The sequence below is a fragment of the Pseudophryne corroboree genome, chromosome 7, assembly GCF_028390025.1.
Source record: "Pseudophryne corroboree isolate aPseCor3 chromosome 7, aPseCor3.hap2, whole genome shotgun sequence".
NCBI lineage: Eukaryota > Metazoa > Chordata > Amphibia > Anura > Myobatrachidae > Pseudophryne > Pseudophryne corroboree.
The window spans coordinates 99,957,868-99,977,375 of record NC_086450.1 but is presented as its reverse complement, the minus strand read 5'-3'; positions in this window follow the sequence as shown (position 1 = coordinate 99,977,375).

The following is a 19,508-nucleotide window of genomic DNA, read 5'->3' as shown; positions in this document are numbered from 1 at the left end:
TATGATACACTACAATATAACAGAGACTTCCTAACCACAGAACTAAACAATAAATACAAAAAGACAATACTACACTGACCTAAATGCAATACGATACAATACTATAATACTATAAGGTATTTAAGAGAAAAAGAGGAGAGAGAGAGATAGAGAGAGAGAGAGAGAGATTGGCTCGCAGAAAGACAATGATTATGGAGAGAACTTACGCACAAAGGGTATGATCGCCAGCGCCTCGATATCCAGCTCCCGATTATCAGCAGATAACCGTTGATGAGAGAGTGAGAGCTGGATGTGGTCGGCCTGCCTATTTATGCTCCACACACAATGCAATCTCCTGGTCCTACAATCCCATTGTCCATTGGCCGAAGGAATTCGGCCCTGCATCATAACAAAAGGTCATAGGGTGATTCATACAGGTGGGCTGTGACGATTTCCAACAGCTCAGGTGGGTGGGAAACTGGGTTTCCCGCCGCATACCTGAGTATGTGCAAATCATAGAAATGGACATAAACTTCTTATGTCCATAACTATTCGCACGAGCGATTAATACGCTCCAAACCAACACCGGAATATTGCTAATTAAATACTCTTCCGATGGGTACCAAACACTGCAGTATGATTCCTGTTAAACCCTTCGTACGATGCAAAGAGGGATTCCTCAGCTCTGGGACATTATACTTTAACCAAACTTACAGAAACTATCAAAGGGATCATGATCTATAAACTACATTAATTGTGAACATTTGTAACTAATGAGTCGCACGCTACGATCACATAAACTCTACCGTAAATGCGCATACTGCGCGTGCGAGTGCACGCTATTGCGGGTATGCGCTTCCACGGGAGAGCGTACGCATGCGCAGCACGGACCAGTGTGCGGTGCAAATATGGCAACGTGCATTGAGACATTTTTCTGACTTTGACAGGTCATATAAGGGTATCTTTAAAATCACCACTCAAATTGTGATATGGGATCCCCACGTACCGTACTCACACAGCAAACAGAAGAGTCTCTCCCATAAAGGTATCTTTAGGGTCACACCACATGTATAGAAATATTCTAAAAGGCAGGTCACCTTCTATTTATATCACGATGTATAGGTACATAACGTATCGTACTCACACCAACAAATGCGATGTAACCATTGGCGTATCTATAATGGGTGCAGTGTGTGCGAGGCACACGGGCCCCCAGGGTCCAGGGGGGCCCACCCCGCACACACTGCACCCATTTGTTTAACACTTACCTCTCTGGAGTCCCCCGTCGGAGCCATCCCTTCTCAGCAGCGAAATAGAGTTTGAACACTAGGGGGAACAAACTCTATTGCGCCTGCTGAAAACTCCGAAAAGATAGCATGGCGGACATTTTTCCGGAGTTTTGCGCATGCGCATTAGCAAAATCTTTGGGAAAATGGCCGCCGAGGTTTGCGCATGCGCAATAGAGTCTGTACTCAGACTCTATTGCCGCTGCGGAGAGGGATGGCACCGCCGGGGGACCCAGGAGAGGTAAGTATTAAAACACTTGTGCATCAGTCAGAGAGGAGGGGGGCCCTGAAGCAGAAGGCTGCACACGGGCCTCCTCCTCTCTTAAAATGCCCCTGAATGTAACTCCCGTAGCAGTTTCTTTAAGATACTCCCACTCAGTATACCATTGCTCTCCAGTTTGAGATGTATACCATCCAATCATAAAATGATTATTTAAAAAAAAGGTTTATTTAAAAAAACTAAAATACACCATAACATGTAGGCAGATGTAACATACATGACACAAATGGCGTCTGCGGCCGCAAGGGAAACACCACTTAAAGACAAATGTATACCTTATACATGCAGGTGAAAGGGGGGAGGTCAAGATGCTCCCTGTCCAACGCGTTTCGCCTGGTATAAGTCTTTCTCAAGGCTGGACAGCAAAGTTTGCAGCGCAGAGATCAGATCTGAATTACCCCCAGAGTACCCTAAAGGACGGCACGGATTTGTCATTTCCACGTAATGTATACTCTTTAATAAAAATGTTTTGCATTTTCTCTTGTTACAGTTCCATTATATTTATTATCTATTGTTTTTTTTTTTTATTATTAAAAACTCAATGAAATGTGTCATGTCCCACGATATATGCGTTTCATGTGTTGTCATGTTTTTATTGCAGAGCTTTGCATTTTGTTGAAATTTGTCCCTCCTGATTTCCTGTAGCCAGGTTCTGATGTCATTAGTCCTGCCCTCATCCTGTCCTCAGCTCTGTGTGTGTCTGCCATTTTAGATTCTAACCAGCTCTGGTAAATCATCATCTTTTCACCTACTGCTGTTTTGTGCATAACTACAAGAATATCAACTTGAAATAAACCCTCATCTGGATCCTTCTCACATGTCTGGGAAGTTGAGTTGACACTATCTGACAAGGTCTCTCGGTGTGAGTACTGGTTAATGTAGACATATACCTAGAGTGTCTGAAGAACACTACACTTACAGCCTAGTTATTGAGTCAGAATAAAATGTATTCATATTTTTTACAATTTGACAGCTGAATGTATTGAAGTGTGCACATGTAACTGTATCATGTATTAATAAAGATTTGATTTCATTATTTTTGTGGTATTCCTTATATATTTAAGCACTAGTTAAGTCCTCCACATACTGGCAAAAGACCCAGAGGCATAATATTTTGTGGGCCACTAATTTACATGGCAGGAGTTCAAAGGCCAATCCAACAATTAGATTACAGCCTATAAATTCCATAGAACCCAGGTACATCAAGGAGGCATGAAGTGGTTACCATACTCAAGCCCGGCTCTACCATTAGGCAGCTTTAGACAGCTGCCTAAATCACCGACACCCGAGTAGGCACCACTGAGGCTGCTAATCGAATCATAAAGGATCTCTCTGAATGAGAACCGAGCGATCACATGAGAAGGGAGGTGGGCCTAGACTTCTTGGTTAGGGGGCTATAGAAAGAAATGGGAGCGCTGAATGAGTCTAAAGAATGAATTTGTTTATTACTAAAAATAGTAAAAGCAGTGTTACATTAAACACATGAATTATAGTAAAAATACGAATGTACATACATATGATGACCTTTTAATAAGTGGATAAAAAATAATAATAAAAGATCACATAAATATAATTAAATGTGACTGCAATAAACCACCTGAAGAAGCATGAGATGAGTCTTAATAAACTTTGTTAAAAACACAATGATATTTGGTAGTTTTTCAACCGTGCGTCCACGGATAAACAGGTAATAGACACTTCTCTGAGGAAGCCGCTGAGTCAATATTAGGCGGAGAAACGCGTAAGAGCCTTCACCAGCTGTCCGGTACCGGATATTCAAGTCTTTTCACCTGCCTATGCCTGGACCTTTCTTTGGGATACTCCGGATAAGACCCACAAAAAACGGTTATTAAAAGCACAAGGAGTCGGGAGACACCAATTATTGGTCCATAAAGGGTCAATTCTGGATCCTTGAAGCAGGTTGTATTCACTTCTAAAAAAACGGACTCTTTATATAAGCCTGACAGTCCAAATTACAGCATGTATTAATCTACTAATATTGCTCTTAAATATCTTCTGCAACTAACTGCCAAGCTTGTCACAGTGGGAATTGCCAATTATTGCCTCACCTGCTGCTACTAATTGATCGGCTTTACTATTACTAATCAACTGCTGCTTTATAAGAGACTGCCACGCTAGACAGAGTTTCTATATATTAGATCTGCTTGAATTAATTCATGAATTAAACCTCAATATAAAGGTTCAGAATTGCACCATACCAACTGTGTCAATTATGATACGCTTTGCAGGTTTAACCGGTATTTAGAATTTAGTCTTTCAAATGTGATTTTTATTATTGTTTTTAATTGTGTTAAATAAAAAGCACGCTCATGTTTTAAATCAGCGCTGTTTTTGGTGTGTTTTTATTTCAGGTAATAGACGAGGGAGACTTATAAGAGGTACCTCTGGTGTGTCACTGTTACAAATATAGTCTCACCTCTCTTTTGGCTTGTGCAAGCGGCATGAAATGTTAGAAGTGGCTTTGTCAAACCAGATAAACAGTGTCCCAAAGGTGAAATAACGGACACCGGCGTTGTGCTGCTGCCTTACTTTTGAATGAAAACGGTATGTAGAACCAGTTCCTCCTATGTGTGTTATCCGATGGCACAGAACTTGTTCGTTCTGAACGCTGTACTGAGCCGGGTGTGCGGCGGCTCGATGCAACCAGAGTACAGGGTGTCACGCCGCTGGAGAAATGTCCGTATATTGCGGCTGAGCTCTCATCGGTCCACAAGGCTGGAGGCTGTCAGGGGATTATCGCAGTCAGACTGGATCCTTCACTGGGGTGCCTTAACGCGTTTCTCGGCCTGTAGCACTGGCCGTTTCATCAGAAGGGAAATGGTTAGGGGGCTGGCAGTGGTGCATCGTAAATCAAGGTGTTAGCCTATGGTTGGCAGGGGGCATGTTAGTAAGGAAAAGGTATCTAAGGAGTCGTTTGTGGGGGTTGAATTCTATTTGTCCTGGGTTTTGGTGAGTGCACAGTGCTGCAATTTTATTTACCTTCCCTGCTTCTGCTGTTTTTCTTTCCTTTCCTTCTCAAACCTCACCTTACTTTTATATTTTTCTGTTGTGGTTTCCCAATTTTTATTTGTTCACTTTAATCATATATTGAGAGGCAGGGTGCCCAGGGACATTGTTGCTAGGTTGTTTAATTCCATCCCTTTACTGCTTTGCTATAGTACATTGTTTAGGATTGTTACTGTGGGCTTTGTTTTGCTGGGGGATTTTGAGAACAGTCGTGACCTGCTGCAGTCTGACACACTACCCACTCTCCTGCTGTGACTGCCATCGATACCCTCTATCCTGCACCCCTCAGTCATTTGCCTCTCTCACCCAGTGTCCAACAATGCCACATCCCCGCCGCTCATCGAGGGCGGGCATGCGAGCGGAAGAGCAGAACCAGCCCCCCTTCCAAGGCAGCATCTTGTCCGCGTTCAAACACCGGGCGGATGCGACCTACCGGATGTGGGGACACAGCAGGGGGAGCGGCATCGGGCGGCACTGGGGGACCCTCCCCGATACCTCTGCAGGATGACCCAGTCACAACCCCTGGGTCACCAGGAACAAAGGGCGCGGGACGCAGGGATGCACCAGCTGTGGAGGGGAGAGCTGTGCAGGGGTCTTATTCTAGAGGGAAGGACGCCTTTACCCGGCATAAGCGCCGGAGGTCCCACGGAAGGGGGAGATCAGCAGCTGAGGACACAAGTGGAGCCCATGCAGCAGATACAGACAAGGCAGCACAGCCTCATGCTGGCAGTCGGAGCAGTACACAGGGGGCAGTGCATAGGCACCAGGTTAAGCAGTGCGAATCAGCAGGGAGCACATCTGGCCCCTTCACCAGAGGCACGGCAGGGTTTTTTCCTGCGGCTCAAACCCCATTGGTTACAGTCAGCAGCGCCATATCTATAGCATGGCAACAGTACCCCACGTCACCATTATCTGCACTATCTGCTTTAGCAACAGGTTTGACGCCATTTTTATCCGTATTAGGCCCTGCTGCAGCAGCAAATTCACTCATTACGCCAGGCAGCAATAACGCACAAGGTGGAGTCCAATTATCTCAGTTGTTAGGGGCGTTGGCTCCGGCCCTAGGGCATCACTCAACAGCTGTTGAGACATCTCCCATGGTCAGCGCGGATGTTTCTGTAACGCAGGAGCCCATAGAGGAGGATGTGTTTCCATCTGTTTCAGATTCCGTTACGGAGGATGACGAGCAACAGGTCATTGATTCGGATGAGAAGTCATCTACGGGTACCGCCGCATCCAGCGTATCAGATTCATCAGGTGGGTCTCTGTCAGGGTCTAACACTTTGTCTTCTCTGTCATCATTAGAGTCACAAGCTGATAGTGCTCACAGGCAACGTAAACGGGCAGCTAGGTATGCTAAACGCGAGGCCAGGCGACATTCTAGACATGGGCACCGCGCGCTCAGGCGTAAGAAACAGAGGGAGGATAACTCTGAGTCAACAGGGGTGCATTGCGAGAACACTGCGGTTTTGCGAAGTTTGAGGGAGACTTGCCGCAACAATATACTCAAAGGCCATTATGTTGACATGTTTGTTTTGACAGAAAAAGCGAAAATGGCTTTCAAAGCAGCCAGGGCGAAGGGAGAATGCGGCTTAGACGCATTCAAGTCATTTAATAATTGGCTAGTGGGGTTTTGCATATTTTCAGCGTGCTATCTTGAGACGCGCCCGCAGGAACACATAAATGTTATCAGGTACCTCCATCTAGTGCATAGTATGCAGCTTTCTTCCCGCGGCATGGCGTGGCGTACTTATGATGAGGAGTTCCGCAGAAAGCAGGACGGCAGGCGTGTTATGACCTTGGTGTCAAAAGACGTTGAGGTTTGGCTGGAGGTCACAGAATCGCCTACAATCCAGCCACAGGTATGGAAACTAGGAGCAAAGGCAAATTTCCAATGGCGTTTTGCCAAAATACGCAGCGTACGTCATGTGGCAAATGCTTTGCTTTCAATAATGCTTCCTGCACACAGGGTCGCAGGTGTCGTTTTTGACACCTCTGTATTCACTGTGAAGGTGCCCACCCCATACCACGATGTTTCAAAGCCGGGGAGCAGCGGAAGCCTGTCCCTGCGGCCAAGTCCGCAGGTCCTAAGTAAGGCAGCATCTCCTGTTCATCTTGGGACAATGTCCAAATGGCTGGGCTGATACCCAAATGAGCAGGATGCTGCCTTTTTGTCCAACGGTTTTAGATCCGGCTTCCATTTATCGGTTCACGGAAGGGTTTATACGGGTGCGCCTCGGAACCTTAAGTCCGCAAGCAAATTGCCTTAGGTGATGCGAGACAAAGTTGCAGCGAAAGTCAGGTTAGGCCAAATGGCAGGGCCTTTTGATGAGCCTCCCATGTCCAATTTGGTTTTGTCACCAGTCGTAGTAGTGCCAAAAAAGACGCCAGGTAAATACCGGCTCATTTAACACCTATCTTACCCAGATGGATCATCTGTGAATGATGCCATACCGTCAGAAGATTCTTCGGTGGTGTATCAGTCATTCGATGAGGCCTTAGAGGTTGTCTGCACTTATGGCCCGGGCGCCCTCATGGCTAAGGTGGATGTTGAATCAGCTTTCCATCTGCTCCCCCTACGCCCGGATTCATTTCGGTTCATGGGCTACCGCCTTGACGACGGGTATTACATCGACAAGTGCCTGCCGATGCGATGCTCACTGTCATGCGCATTCTTTGAGCGTTCCAGCACTTTCCTCAACTGGTGTGTTGAATACTCCTGTGGGCACGGGCTAGCCCACTATCTGGATGACCTCTGCGTCGGTCCTGCCAATTCAAATAGGTGCAGTTTCCTGCTGTTCTCATTGCAATCGCTGTTCAGTAACTTTGGGGTTCCCATTGCAAGTGACAAAATGGAGGGGCCAGTTTCCTGCCTGTCATTCCAGGGTATTGAAATCGATACCTGCGCGGGAGCTTGTCACCTACCTAGAGAGAAGGTGGACAAATTGCGGGCAGCATTAGCAGATTGCGCAACAGCTCGTCAAATTACCTTTCGGCAGGCTCAATCGCTGTTGGGGCTGTAAAACTTTGCTTGCAGAGTTATCCCTATGGGTAGGGTGTTCTCTCGGAAATTGTAGAGGGACACGGCCGGGGTCTCCAAGCCTGGACACCTAATACGGCTGTCATCCGAAGTCAGGAGGGACATGACTATTTGGGTCTCCTTCCTGGAGGAGTTCAAAGGGGTCAGGCTTTGGGCCACCCCCAGTCGCGGACAATCTCCAGATCCAGCTTTTCACGGATGCCCCAGGAGCTTCAGGTTTTGGCTGTTACCTCAACGGGGCCTGGTGCGTGTGTGCTTGGCCGGGCAAATGACTGGACAAGGGTCTGAAAAAGGATTTGCTACTTCTTGAACTTTTTCTAATCATGGTCGCCTTAGAAATACTGAGGAGGTGTGATAAATTGGGAGTGGTACATGCAGTCAACCAGCAGCGCGCCACCTCCCTACTCACTTTGAGTCTCCTTGCACAGGTGGTCCTTACAAGCCTGCATTGTAACATCACTTTTAAAGCGCGTCACGTGCCAGGGGTTGAGAACGAGATAGCAAGTGCCTTCTCTCGGTTCCAGTGGTCCCGATTTTGTGCCCTAGCACCTGATGCTGACCAAGTGGGTACACCATGCCCCTCTTATGTTTGGCAGGTAATCAAGCTGACATGGAGGGTTTAGCCGAGCGGGCGTTAGCACCAGCTACGTTGCAATACTATCGCCAGGCATGGAAGGAATGGGAAGCATATGCCCATGGCTGCAGGCAAGCAGGTAAGAGTGAGCATCGCATGATGCTTTCTTTTATTTGGAGGTATTACGTGTTGGGCAGGTCCAAAGCATATGTTTGCGAGCTCTGGCAGGGATTTCCTTCTATTCCAAATTAAGGGGCATCCCAGATCATTCCAAAAGCTTTATAATCACCAAGGCTCTGAAAGATGGGCAAGTACCTCCCCAACTGTGACAGACCGCAGGAAGCCCGTGGATATCCAGTTGCTCCCTTCAGTATTAGAGGCGGTAGGGGGGCTTGCGCATTTGCAGTATGAGACATTGCTGGTACAGGTTGCTTTTACTATAGTTTTTCATGGAGCTCTATGGGTATCTGAGCTCGTCGCTCCCGCCAAGCGGGTGGAGGCAACTTTACGCCAATCAGACATCCTGCTGGGTGAGAGGTCAGTTCTTGTAAGAATTCGCAGATCAAAAACCAACCAGGCTGGTAAGTGGATTTCATTGGCCTCATCAAAGGACCAAAGAATCTGCCAGGTAGCACTGGCTCACTTGTACATGTTGCAGCGCCCAGACGTTGCCGGCTCATGGCTAGTTCATAAGGATGGGTCCCCACTTACAAAATACCAATTCGGGTGGTTCCTTAAGCGATGCATTGCAACCATCAGCCTCTCACCACAAGACTTTGGTATACACTCATTTTCGCATTAGCGCGGCCACTTCAGCAGCAGGCTGCTCAATTGCGGAGATCAAAGCATTGGGGCCCTCATTCCGAGTTGTTCGCTCGCTAGCCGCTTTTCGCAGCAGTGCACACGCTAAGCCGCCGCCCTCTGGGAGTGAATCTTAGCTTAGCAGAATTGCGAACGAAGTATTCGCAATATTGCGAAAAGATTTTTCTTTGCAGTTTCTGAGTAGCTCGAGACTTTCTCTTCCAGTGCGATCAGTTCAGTGCTTGTTGTTCCTGGTTTGACGTCACAAACACACCCAGCGTTCGCCCAGACACTCCCCCGTTTCTCCAGCCACTCCCGCCTTTTTCCCAGAAACGGCAGCGTTTTTTCACACACTCCCATAAAACGTCCAGTTTCCGCCCAGAAACACCCACTTCCTGTCAATCACACTACGATAAGCAGAACGAAGAAAAAACCTTGTAATGCCGTGAGTAAAATACCAAACTTCTTAGCAAATGCGCAGTTAGCGGAAAATCGCACCGATGCGAAGGAATATAACGGGCGAACAACTCGGAATGAGGGCCTGGGTCGGTGGAAAGTGTTATGTTAGGCTGTTGCTGTAATTTACGATTGCCAGATTACGTTGTTTGATTTTGTCTCTGTTTATGTTTTGTCCTGTCTTGTCTTGTCTGTTCCTCTTGTCCTTCCTACTGGGCTTAGCAACTCGCCATTGTTGGCAATGGTGGGTCTTGAGTGATTTGAACATTTTACTTGAACGGACGGACCCAATTCGGCTAATTCGGCTATACAATTTGAACAATTCGGTCCTAGTCACGTCCCTCAGCAGGTTTTTCATCATTTCACCTCTTGCTGAGTTCACCTGTTTTAACCTTTACCCCCCCTCCATGCCTTTCCTCCTGTGTCTCATGTCATTCACGCCTCTTTAGCAAGATGGCAAGCAGGGTATTTTCTAATTTTTCTTTTGGCAGATCCGCAATGTAGTGTAGCTATACTCTTTGGAACACATTATTAATTTTCTTCTTCTACCCTTCCACCCCTTCTTTTTAGGTCCACGTTTTGATTCCCAGGTAGGTTGGATTGTAGGTCACTCTTTTGAATTCTGGGCGGATGATTATGTAGCTTCAGGCAGAGCCGGCCCTATGCATAGGCAAACTAGGCAAATGCCTAGGGGCACAAGCAGCTTCTGTTGATTAAAATGATATGCAGCATGCCTTTATTCTGTGTGTGACTGCGGCTCTATCTGCATACAAAATGCATTACTAATGTGCGGCATTATGTGTATAAGGTGTACTACAGTACTTTGTGGTGTAACGTATAGAATGGGCACTACTGTGTGGTCTAATGTAAATAAAGAACAATATGGTGTGGTGTAATGTGAATAAGGGGCACTACTGTGAGGAGTAACGTGGTACTACTTTGTGATGTAACGTTAATAAGAGACACTATTGCATCATATAATGTGAATAAAGTTGCAATACTGCGTGGCGTAATTTCTACTGGGGGTATTATTGTGTGGCCATGCCCCTTCCCAGCACCGCTTTGGGCTGCGCACCAAATGTGCACACTGTCCTTATTTAAAATATTGGGGGTAGGAGCACCAAAATTAGGACTGCTATGGGTGAGGGGTGATTGTGCTGGGAAAGGGGTACAGGGTCAGAGGCAGAACTAGCGTCTGTGCAAGGGGGCACCAGCCAAAATCTTGCCTAGGGCATCATATTGGTTTAGGCTAGCTCTGGCTTCAGGGATGAGCCCCAGGGATTGTATGTTACGGCAGAGTGCGCTGGTTTGGTTTCAGGGGTATGCAGTGGCGTTTATTTAGATCTCGATTGTTACGGCTAGCACAGCATTTTGGAATTCCACGGGTGCTGGTTGTGCACTTGGGTGGAAACGATTTAGAACAGGTTTCCACTATTGAGCTGCGACGCTCCATACTGCTGGATTTGTCACTGGTCCTGGGAGCTTGGCCTTCGTGCAAGATAGCCTGGTCTTACATTGTCCCACGTCAGGCCTGGCATGGGGTTTGAGATTTACCGGCAATTGATGAGCTCGGAAAAAGTTAAATACTGTAGTAGCAAAGTTTGTGTTAGAATATGCGGGGGGCATAATGCCCCACCCGCAAATTCAATACCGCTTTAAGAGCTTTTACCAGGGTGCATTTGTCAGTAGAAGGTTTATCGTTATTTGTTGAGGATCTGTTTAGGGTAGTGTATCTGTTTGTTTAGCTCGTATGGTGGCGGTGTGGCGGTTGCTGCGGGTCAGATCCTTGCTGTGGCGGGAAAGAACGGCAGTTTCACCAGTCCTTGTGCAATTGGTTATTTGAGGTGGAGTCCCCTCCTGACTAGTAGTTAGCTTTACCACCCCAACGGGGGGCAGTATCACCATCTGGCAGGTGGGTAGTTCAGTCGAGGCTGAGTTGATACCTTCTTGTTTGATTGTGTTGTTTGTTATATGGGCACACTGGGCGATCTATGTGTGCAATGCTTGTTTTGTTTTGTTGAGGTCTGACCACTGCAGACTGGAGATTTTTGGCCGTACTTTCTTTGCCACCATACACCTTTAATACAGCTCTAATACAAAGATTAATCTTATGTTTTAAATAAATTTGCTAACAGTTTTTCTGCCAAATCTATGTCTCTGTGTCTTATTTTATGAGAGTTGTTTGCGATTTAATGTATGCACCAATGACACACCTCGGCCAATAGAAAGTTTAAGACATCCTTACGATACATTAATATTGGCTGAGCCCATGCACTTTTCAGCTGCTGTTTGGCAGACACACACGTTATAGAATGGGCACTGCCAAGATGGCGATAGTGAAGAGTGATGTACTGTAAAAAGAAATGCTCCATAAGTAAAATAAAGCATTTTTGATGATTTAATTGAAGCTACACTTAGAAGCCCCAGACCGAGCTTCCAGTGCAGTACGCCTGTGTGACTTGGCAATACCAGTCATAATAGAGCAGAATGGTCTCTACTGGTCAGTGATGTAGTAAATCTCTTCATACTGCTGCATTACACTTTGTCCTAATATTTTTCTTTTAAATCATGCATTTTTTATTTAAAGTTTCAAAGTACAGTACAAATCAAAACATCACCATTCAGTGACGATAACAGTAAAAACGAAAACAATTGCCATCAATAAAAAAAAAAATACAGATAATCTGAAAATTGTCTGAGTGTCTTTCTTTCGTAGTAAGAAGTATCAAAGCAATAGGAAGCTCCAGTAAACGCAGATACAACACCCACAATAACATACCAACATATGAATATCTGAGTAGTGATAGTACCTGTAGTATAATATTTCTAAATGTATATAGCAACATGTCACACATTCAAGGGATTTGACAGAATCTCATCATATCTACCCAAGCTAGAGCTACACCAGCCATCCCACTTCTCAGAAAATTTAGAAATAGAACCACGCATTTTGAACATATGGTGCTCGTGCCGGGCTACTTTGTTAACCGGTGCTCTCCACATATATATATATATATATATATATATATATCTCTGGAGGATCAGCGGAGAACCACACTCTGGCTCTAACCACTTCAGCCAATATAATAAGGCAGAGAACATACCTATAAATTGTACTGAGTGTGTCTCCTCAAGATCCAAACCAAATAAACATAATCTCGGGGCGATAGCAGGTAACGACGGAGTAGTGAGCATCAAATCTCTCCATACACCTTCCCAAAATGAATAAACCCTAGGGCAATCCCATACCATATGCCAAAACCCAGCATTATCGGCCCAACATTTAGGGCAGAAAGAGTTATCTCTAAGGCTGGCCCTTTGCAAAGACACGGACATGGCCGTAACTAGGGGGGGTTAGGGGGGCACGTGACCTGGGTGCAGGATTTAGGGGGGTGCACAGAGAGCAAGAGAATTGGAGGCAGATCCGGCAGCAGTAGTAGCGGTACACATAACTTGGATTTCGCGACTGTGAGAGGCGGACCCGTGGTGGAGCTGTGACACAGACCCCGGCTTCTCCTTGGAGCACTAGTGAAGCCACGCCTCCCGAGTCCACCTCTCACAGCCACAGCTGTCACTCACCGCCGGTCCTAGCAAGGCTCAGTCACAGCTCTCTGGCAGCCTGCTCAAGTCACTAGCAGACGGTCCGGCCAGAGGAGAGGAGGCAGCCAGCAGAGTGTCAGTGATTGCATGCAATCTCTGCTGCGCCCTGACTCCTCTGCAAGTGACCTTTTGTATACGGTGGCTGGTCCATGCTCCAGGACCAGCCACCCGTGTGCTGCTGCTGTGAACCAGGCAGCCCACCCCCCTCCATCCACTGAGCCCATGCTGCCCTAATTTAAATCTATCTGGAGCTCCATAGTAGCACAGCGGAGCTGAGAATGAAAGACACATCTTACTCATGGTAAGCTCATATGGAGTCAGTAAGATGTTCTAATGTTATTGTGGGGAATGGGGGCTGTAGTGTAGTTATGTAATGTAGCATATAGGGCAGAGGTTCCCAAACGCAGTCCTCAAGGCACCCCAACAGTCCAGGATTTAGGTACTGTATATCCATGGCTCAGCACAGATGGTTAAATCAAATTGACTGAGGTGCCAATTAAGTCACCTGTGGCATTGCATGGATACATTTAAAACCGGGACTGTTGGGGTTTCTTGAGGACCGCATTTGGGAACCTCTGATATAGAGTATGTAGTGCAGTGTATAGGAACATGTAGTGAAATAATGTAGTGCAGCATATAGGGGGCTATAGTGTAGTAATGTAGTGCAGCATATTGGGGGGTTACAGTGTAGTAATGTAGTGCAGCGTATAGGGGTATGTAGTGTAGTAATGTGTAGCGCAGTGTGGTGTGTAGGGGGATGTTTAGTGATGTAGTGCAGCGCACAGGGGAAGGTAGTGTAGTGGTGTAGTGTAATGATGCAGTGCAGTGATGTCGTGCAATGTATGGGGACACACAGGGAGAATGTAGTGGAAGATGCTGTCGAGGAGTCCATGTTACAGAAGTGAAGCACATCTGGGGAACACAGTGGACATGTGGGGAACACGCTGCTGTGTGCCATATGACAGATGCTTAGGGCAGTTGGTGCACACAGGGGGGGGCAATATCATCTAATAGTATCCACTTTTTTCTAAATATATGATAATTTAGTGTGATAATGGTAGGAGGCACATCAAATTGATGCCTTGCCCCGGGTGTCGAAAATCCTAGTTTCGGCCCTGACACGGGTGTACGATAAACCCTGTAAAGAAGAAAAACATAGAAAAACACTTGTCGAAATATAATGCAAGGTGTGGTGTATTTAAGAGACCCCAAAATCTGGATTCAGTGCTAATTAGACAGAGATCCCAGATCAGATTCCCATTTTGGACGGAGCCTGTGTAATTGATCTGGAGACACCCTATCATTAATAGATACATATATTGAAGACATTTTCCCTTTCAGGCCCAAACTGAGCAACAACATTTTAATGGTTGAATCTGAGAGTACCGGGGAACAGTTGGGAAATTGGGCTGTTACAGCATGTCGCAAATGGAGGTATCTAAAAAACAAAGCAGTATTGGGGATATCATAATCTTCCTTCAACTACTGAAAGGATTTACACTCCCCCGTGATGCAGTTGACCCACAGATATCACCCCCCAAGTATTCCAGATATTATCTTGGGATAATTTATGCAACTCTGAATATGTATTATTAAACCATAAAGGAACACAAGCATTGTGGTCCAACCAATCATAGAGAGAATAATCATAACACCAGACCAGCAAGGCCTGACGAAGCAAATGGGATAATCCTGCAACTGATAGAGGAGAAAGAGAAAAAACAGAAGAGCACTTCACCCACTCGGCCAAAAATCCCACCATAGTCAGGTCTATCGTACCTGTAGCCCAACTAGATAAATGTGTCAACTGCGCCTAAGATTCGGGAGGCCCAATCCCCCTGACAACTGAGACTTATACAAAGTTTTAATAGAAACTCTAACTGGTTTGTTACCCCATATAAATGACGACAGTATACTCTCAATCTCACCAAACACCCTTTTTGGAATATAAATCGGGGAGTTTTGGAAAATATATCAACATTTAGGCTGGGTGGTCATTTCAAACAGATTAATACGACCTACTACAGATAATGGCAATTTTCTCCAGGCATGAGGTTTTTCCTTAAAATTCGGAATAACAGGGTCAATATTCTGAACTACATACTCAGTAGCTTGGGGCGTGACCCAAATACCAAGATATTTGAACTGAAGAGTCCACTGCAAAGGGTGAGCAGTGTGCACACCATCGGGAACACAACCAAAGATAGGGAAAATATGAGACTTTTCCCAATTAATCAGCAACCCCAAATAAATACCAAACCGATCAATTACCCGAAACATAGCCTGAAGGGAGTCCTCCGAATCCTGCAAAAAGAGAAGCATATAATCTGCGTAGAGCGCTACAATGTCCACCACCTCTCCAACTGTAATACCCAGAACCTCCGCAGAGGCATGTAATAGGCTAGCCAGGGGTTCGATAGCGATTGCAAACAATGCAGGGGACAGCTGGCAACCCTGCCGGGTCCCCCTCTCCAAGGAAAATGCTTCTGATGTAAAAGAATTCGCCGCCACTCACAAAATTTTTTGGAGAATACTGATAAATCACGGTCCAAAAGCAAATTTTCAAAGGACTCCCCAAAGATACACACTTTAAACTAATATTTACTCTCCTTCCTATCCCCATCTAGAAATATTGCAGCAGCAGTGGAGTCTGGACAGTGTTTTGCATCAGACATCTGTGTATCTGGACTGCAGCCTTGCCAGTTGGTACATTCCAAAAGTCACATGTGAAGAGCTGGGAAGTGGGTATTAAGGGGAGGAGGGATGGGAGGCAAAAATTTAGCCTAGGCCACAGAGAAACCGGGCAGTGACCCTGACCTCACTGTGAAATCCGCTGAATGACAGACATGTGAGTCAGTGATGTTCCGTATGCACAGTTATAAGCAGAGATAGTTATCCTGGGTGTGGATTATTAGGTCAACACTAAAAAGGTCTACAGTAAATAGGTCTGCCACTAATGGGAGACATGCATTAGGTCGACAGGGTCAAAAGTTTGACATAGAATCGGCAGACAGTATAAAAGATCGACAGAGTCAAAAGGTCGACAGGGTCAAAAGGTCAACATGGGAATGGTCTACACAATTTCTTTGGGTTTTTGGGGTATTTTGTCACTTTTCTGCCACAAACAAGCCCCATTAGTGTACTGCGTCCCTTCGCATGGCTCGCGTCACTCGCCATGCTTTGGGCAAGGTGCCTCGCTGCACTCGCCACAAGTTATTATTCCCAGTCATAGTCCACGTGGTTGGTGATGTATGAAAAAGTTGAAATTTAAAAGAAAAAAAACCTTGTGTCACTGTCTACCATATGTGTGTTGACCATTGTATTGTCGACCTTTTGACCTTGTTGACCTTTTTACCCTTTTGACCCTGTTGACCTAATGCATGTCTACCATTAGTGGTCGACTTATTCACTGTAGACCTTTTTAGTGTAGATCTGTAGTCCGGATACCATTATCCTTGGCAGTGGAGTTTACAATCAGCATAATCTGAAACGCTGCAGCTACGGACAACTTATGGATCTGGTATGATATACTGGCAGACGGGATGCTGGCTGTCAGTATACCTATAGCGCACTGGCGTTTCTATAATGGGTGCAGTGTGTGCGGTGCACACGGGCCCCTGAGTCCAGAGGGGCCCCCACCGCACACGCTGCACCCATTTTAAAATTCTCCCCCCTTCGAAGTCCAGCGCCGGCATCCGCAGCGCTGTTAAAACACAGTGAAAATTGCTCAGCGCCCATTTTCACAGAGTTCTGTGCATGTGCAGTAGAGAAATCTCAGGGAAAATGGCCACCGCAACATTTTCCCGGAGATCCGCGCATGCGCAGTAGAGTCTGGGCCCTCTAGTGCCGGCAGAGAGGAGGGGACCCGAATGGAGGAGGCTGAACATGGGCCTCCTCCTCTCTTAAAGTGCCCCTGCAATAGCGGCATCACGTTTGCTGGAATCCCAACAGCGAGTCCGCTCGCCACGCTTCAGGCCTGGTGCACAGGTTCTATTCCCACTCAGTTGGTGGTGTGGACCCACCAACTGAGTGGGAATACCGGGCGGGTGTCGGGCTTCTGTCCGTCTGTAAAATACTTGCTGACGGGATTCCGGCGTTGGTCTCCTGAATGCCGGGATCTCAACAGCTGGCATTTTAATTGCATCCTCAACTAACACAGCTGTAAGGCAGACAGATGCATTGGAACAAAAAAAACTTGGAACTCGGAGCTACAGTTACGGATGGCTGCACTTTAGCTCTACCTCGCGCATACTCCCTTTCCCCAAAATTTAAAACAGCTACCAATGGGTCATCACACCAACAATAGATCTGCTGACCACCATCTCATTTCAGATGCAGGAGCAGGGAGCTGAAGGTCACTGCCTGAGAAGGGAGGACGCTCAGTTATGATAAATAATAAAAGATCATTATGCATGACATCAGCTGACGGCTTTAAGATCTCGACAGTGACTGGTTCATGTTTTGTGTCTCTGCCTGCTGCTGTCTCCTTGCTCCAACCATACCACACCACTGGCTTTATTAATGGCGGCTGATAATGTCTTGACAATAACCAAGTCCCTATCAGCAGCTACAATTAATATCCATCTACCTTATGCATTCACTGTTCCCCACACCTTTTAAGGTGTAAGCTTATAATTCAGTGCCAACTTCATCTTCTTTTTCATATCTTTACATGTCATGTGTGAGTGTCCTGATCCCCTCATTGTACAGTGCTGTGTAAAACGTCATAAGTATTAGATAATAATATAGTTATAGTGATTATTAAAAGAGGACATAAGGCCTCATCCAGAGTTGTAGGCAATGCAAAGATATATGCATTTGAGCGATTATCAGCTGACTGCGCATGGTATCATGGATGCACTGCGCCCGCACCAAGGTACATTAGTGATGTCACTTGCCGTGATGATTTATTTGCAAAGTAACTGACAGTCTGGGACCGTATGGGGGAAGTAACGGGGAGTAGCGTCAAAAACGCAGGCGTGCTATGACAATTTTTGTGGCTCAGCCTACACCTGTGATCCTGTATGCACAAAACACCATGTTCTCAATTCCTGCGCCATTCTGCATGACCATAGGGTCAGGGAGCCTATTACGGATGGATCTGTAACCCCACTGTTCCGTTTGCTTGGCTCTTTGAAGCTGATAGTGAGCGTCTCAATAGAAATCCAGGTATCTGGGTTATTAGCATATTTTCACATACAGTATGCGCTGTGTACAGGATCCCAGCTGCGAATGCATTAGCTATTGGCTTACATCACTGCTCAGACTGAAACAAGAACAAATATACACGCTTTGGTGGTCATTCCGAGTTGATCGCTAGCTGCATTCGTTTGCTGTGCAGCGATGAGGCTAAAAAAAACGCACTTCTGCGCATGCATATGTGACGCAATGCGCACGCGCGACGTACTATTACAACGAACGATGTAGTTTCACACAGGGTCTAGCGAAGCTTTTCAGTCGCACTGCTGGCCGCAGAATGATTGACATGAAGTGGGCGTTTCTGGGTGTCAACTGAACGTTTTCAGGGAGTGTTCGGAAAAACGCAGGCACGCCAGGAAAAACGCAGGCGTGGCTGGGCGAACGCAGGGCGTTTTTGTGATGTCAAAACAGGAACTGAACAGTCTGAAGTCATCGCAAGCGCTGAGTAGGTATTGAGCTACTCTAAAACTGCACACACAAAAATTGCTGCCGCTCTGCGATCCTTTCGTTCGCACTTTTGCTAAGCTAAAATACACTCCCAGTGGGCGGCAGCATAGCGTTTGCATGGCTGCTAAAACTGCTAGCGAGTGAACAACTCGGAATGACCACCTTTATTACTGCTGGATATGAGCGAAATATGGTAACTGCCTGTGTACTATTAACCATTATGATCCTGGCATTCTGTAGGTACTGTGACATTTAAAAAACACAATCCCAGTCATTCTTTCAAGTGCTGTTTGCAAATCCAGGTTTGAAAACAAAATGAAGCTGTAATGAACCTTGTAACTAACTTGTTAGTATTGCAGATTGTGGTTGCATTACACTCAGGAACATCAGCGCTGCCGCTCATTTCCTGCCCATCAATGGTCCTTTATACACTGTGAACAAAGAGTCACATTCATTGCGCTCATTTCATTCCACGGGCAGCCTCTCCAGTAAAGCTATGTCCACCTTTCAGCTGCAATGTCTGAGGCAGGAGATTGTAATGAAGTATCAGTGACCCCACTGCTCCTTATATTGATTGAAAAAGCGAGTTGTTAAGCAAGCGGCTTGGCACGCACCAATGACATCATCTGACAATATTTTCTGCCCTGCTATAGGAGCAGTTACATTGATATTATAAAATGATCTTGACTTTTCCCTGCATCCTCTATGCTTAAAACATACGACTGACATAAATGCTGTTAATGGTACAAATTAAACTCTCACCCGGGATTTGGAAGAATTTCCTATGACATTAAATAATAGCACAAAAGCAAGCAGACT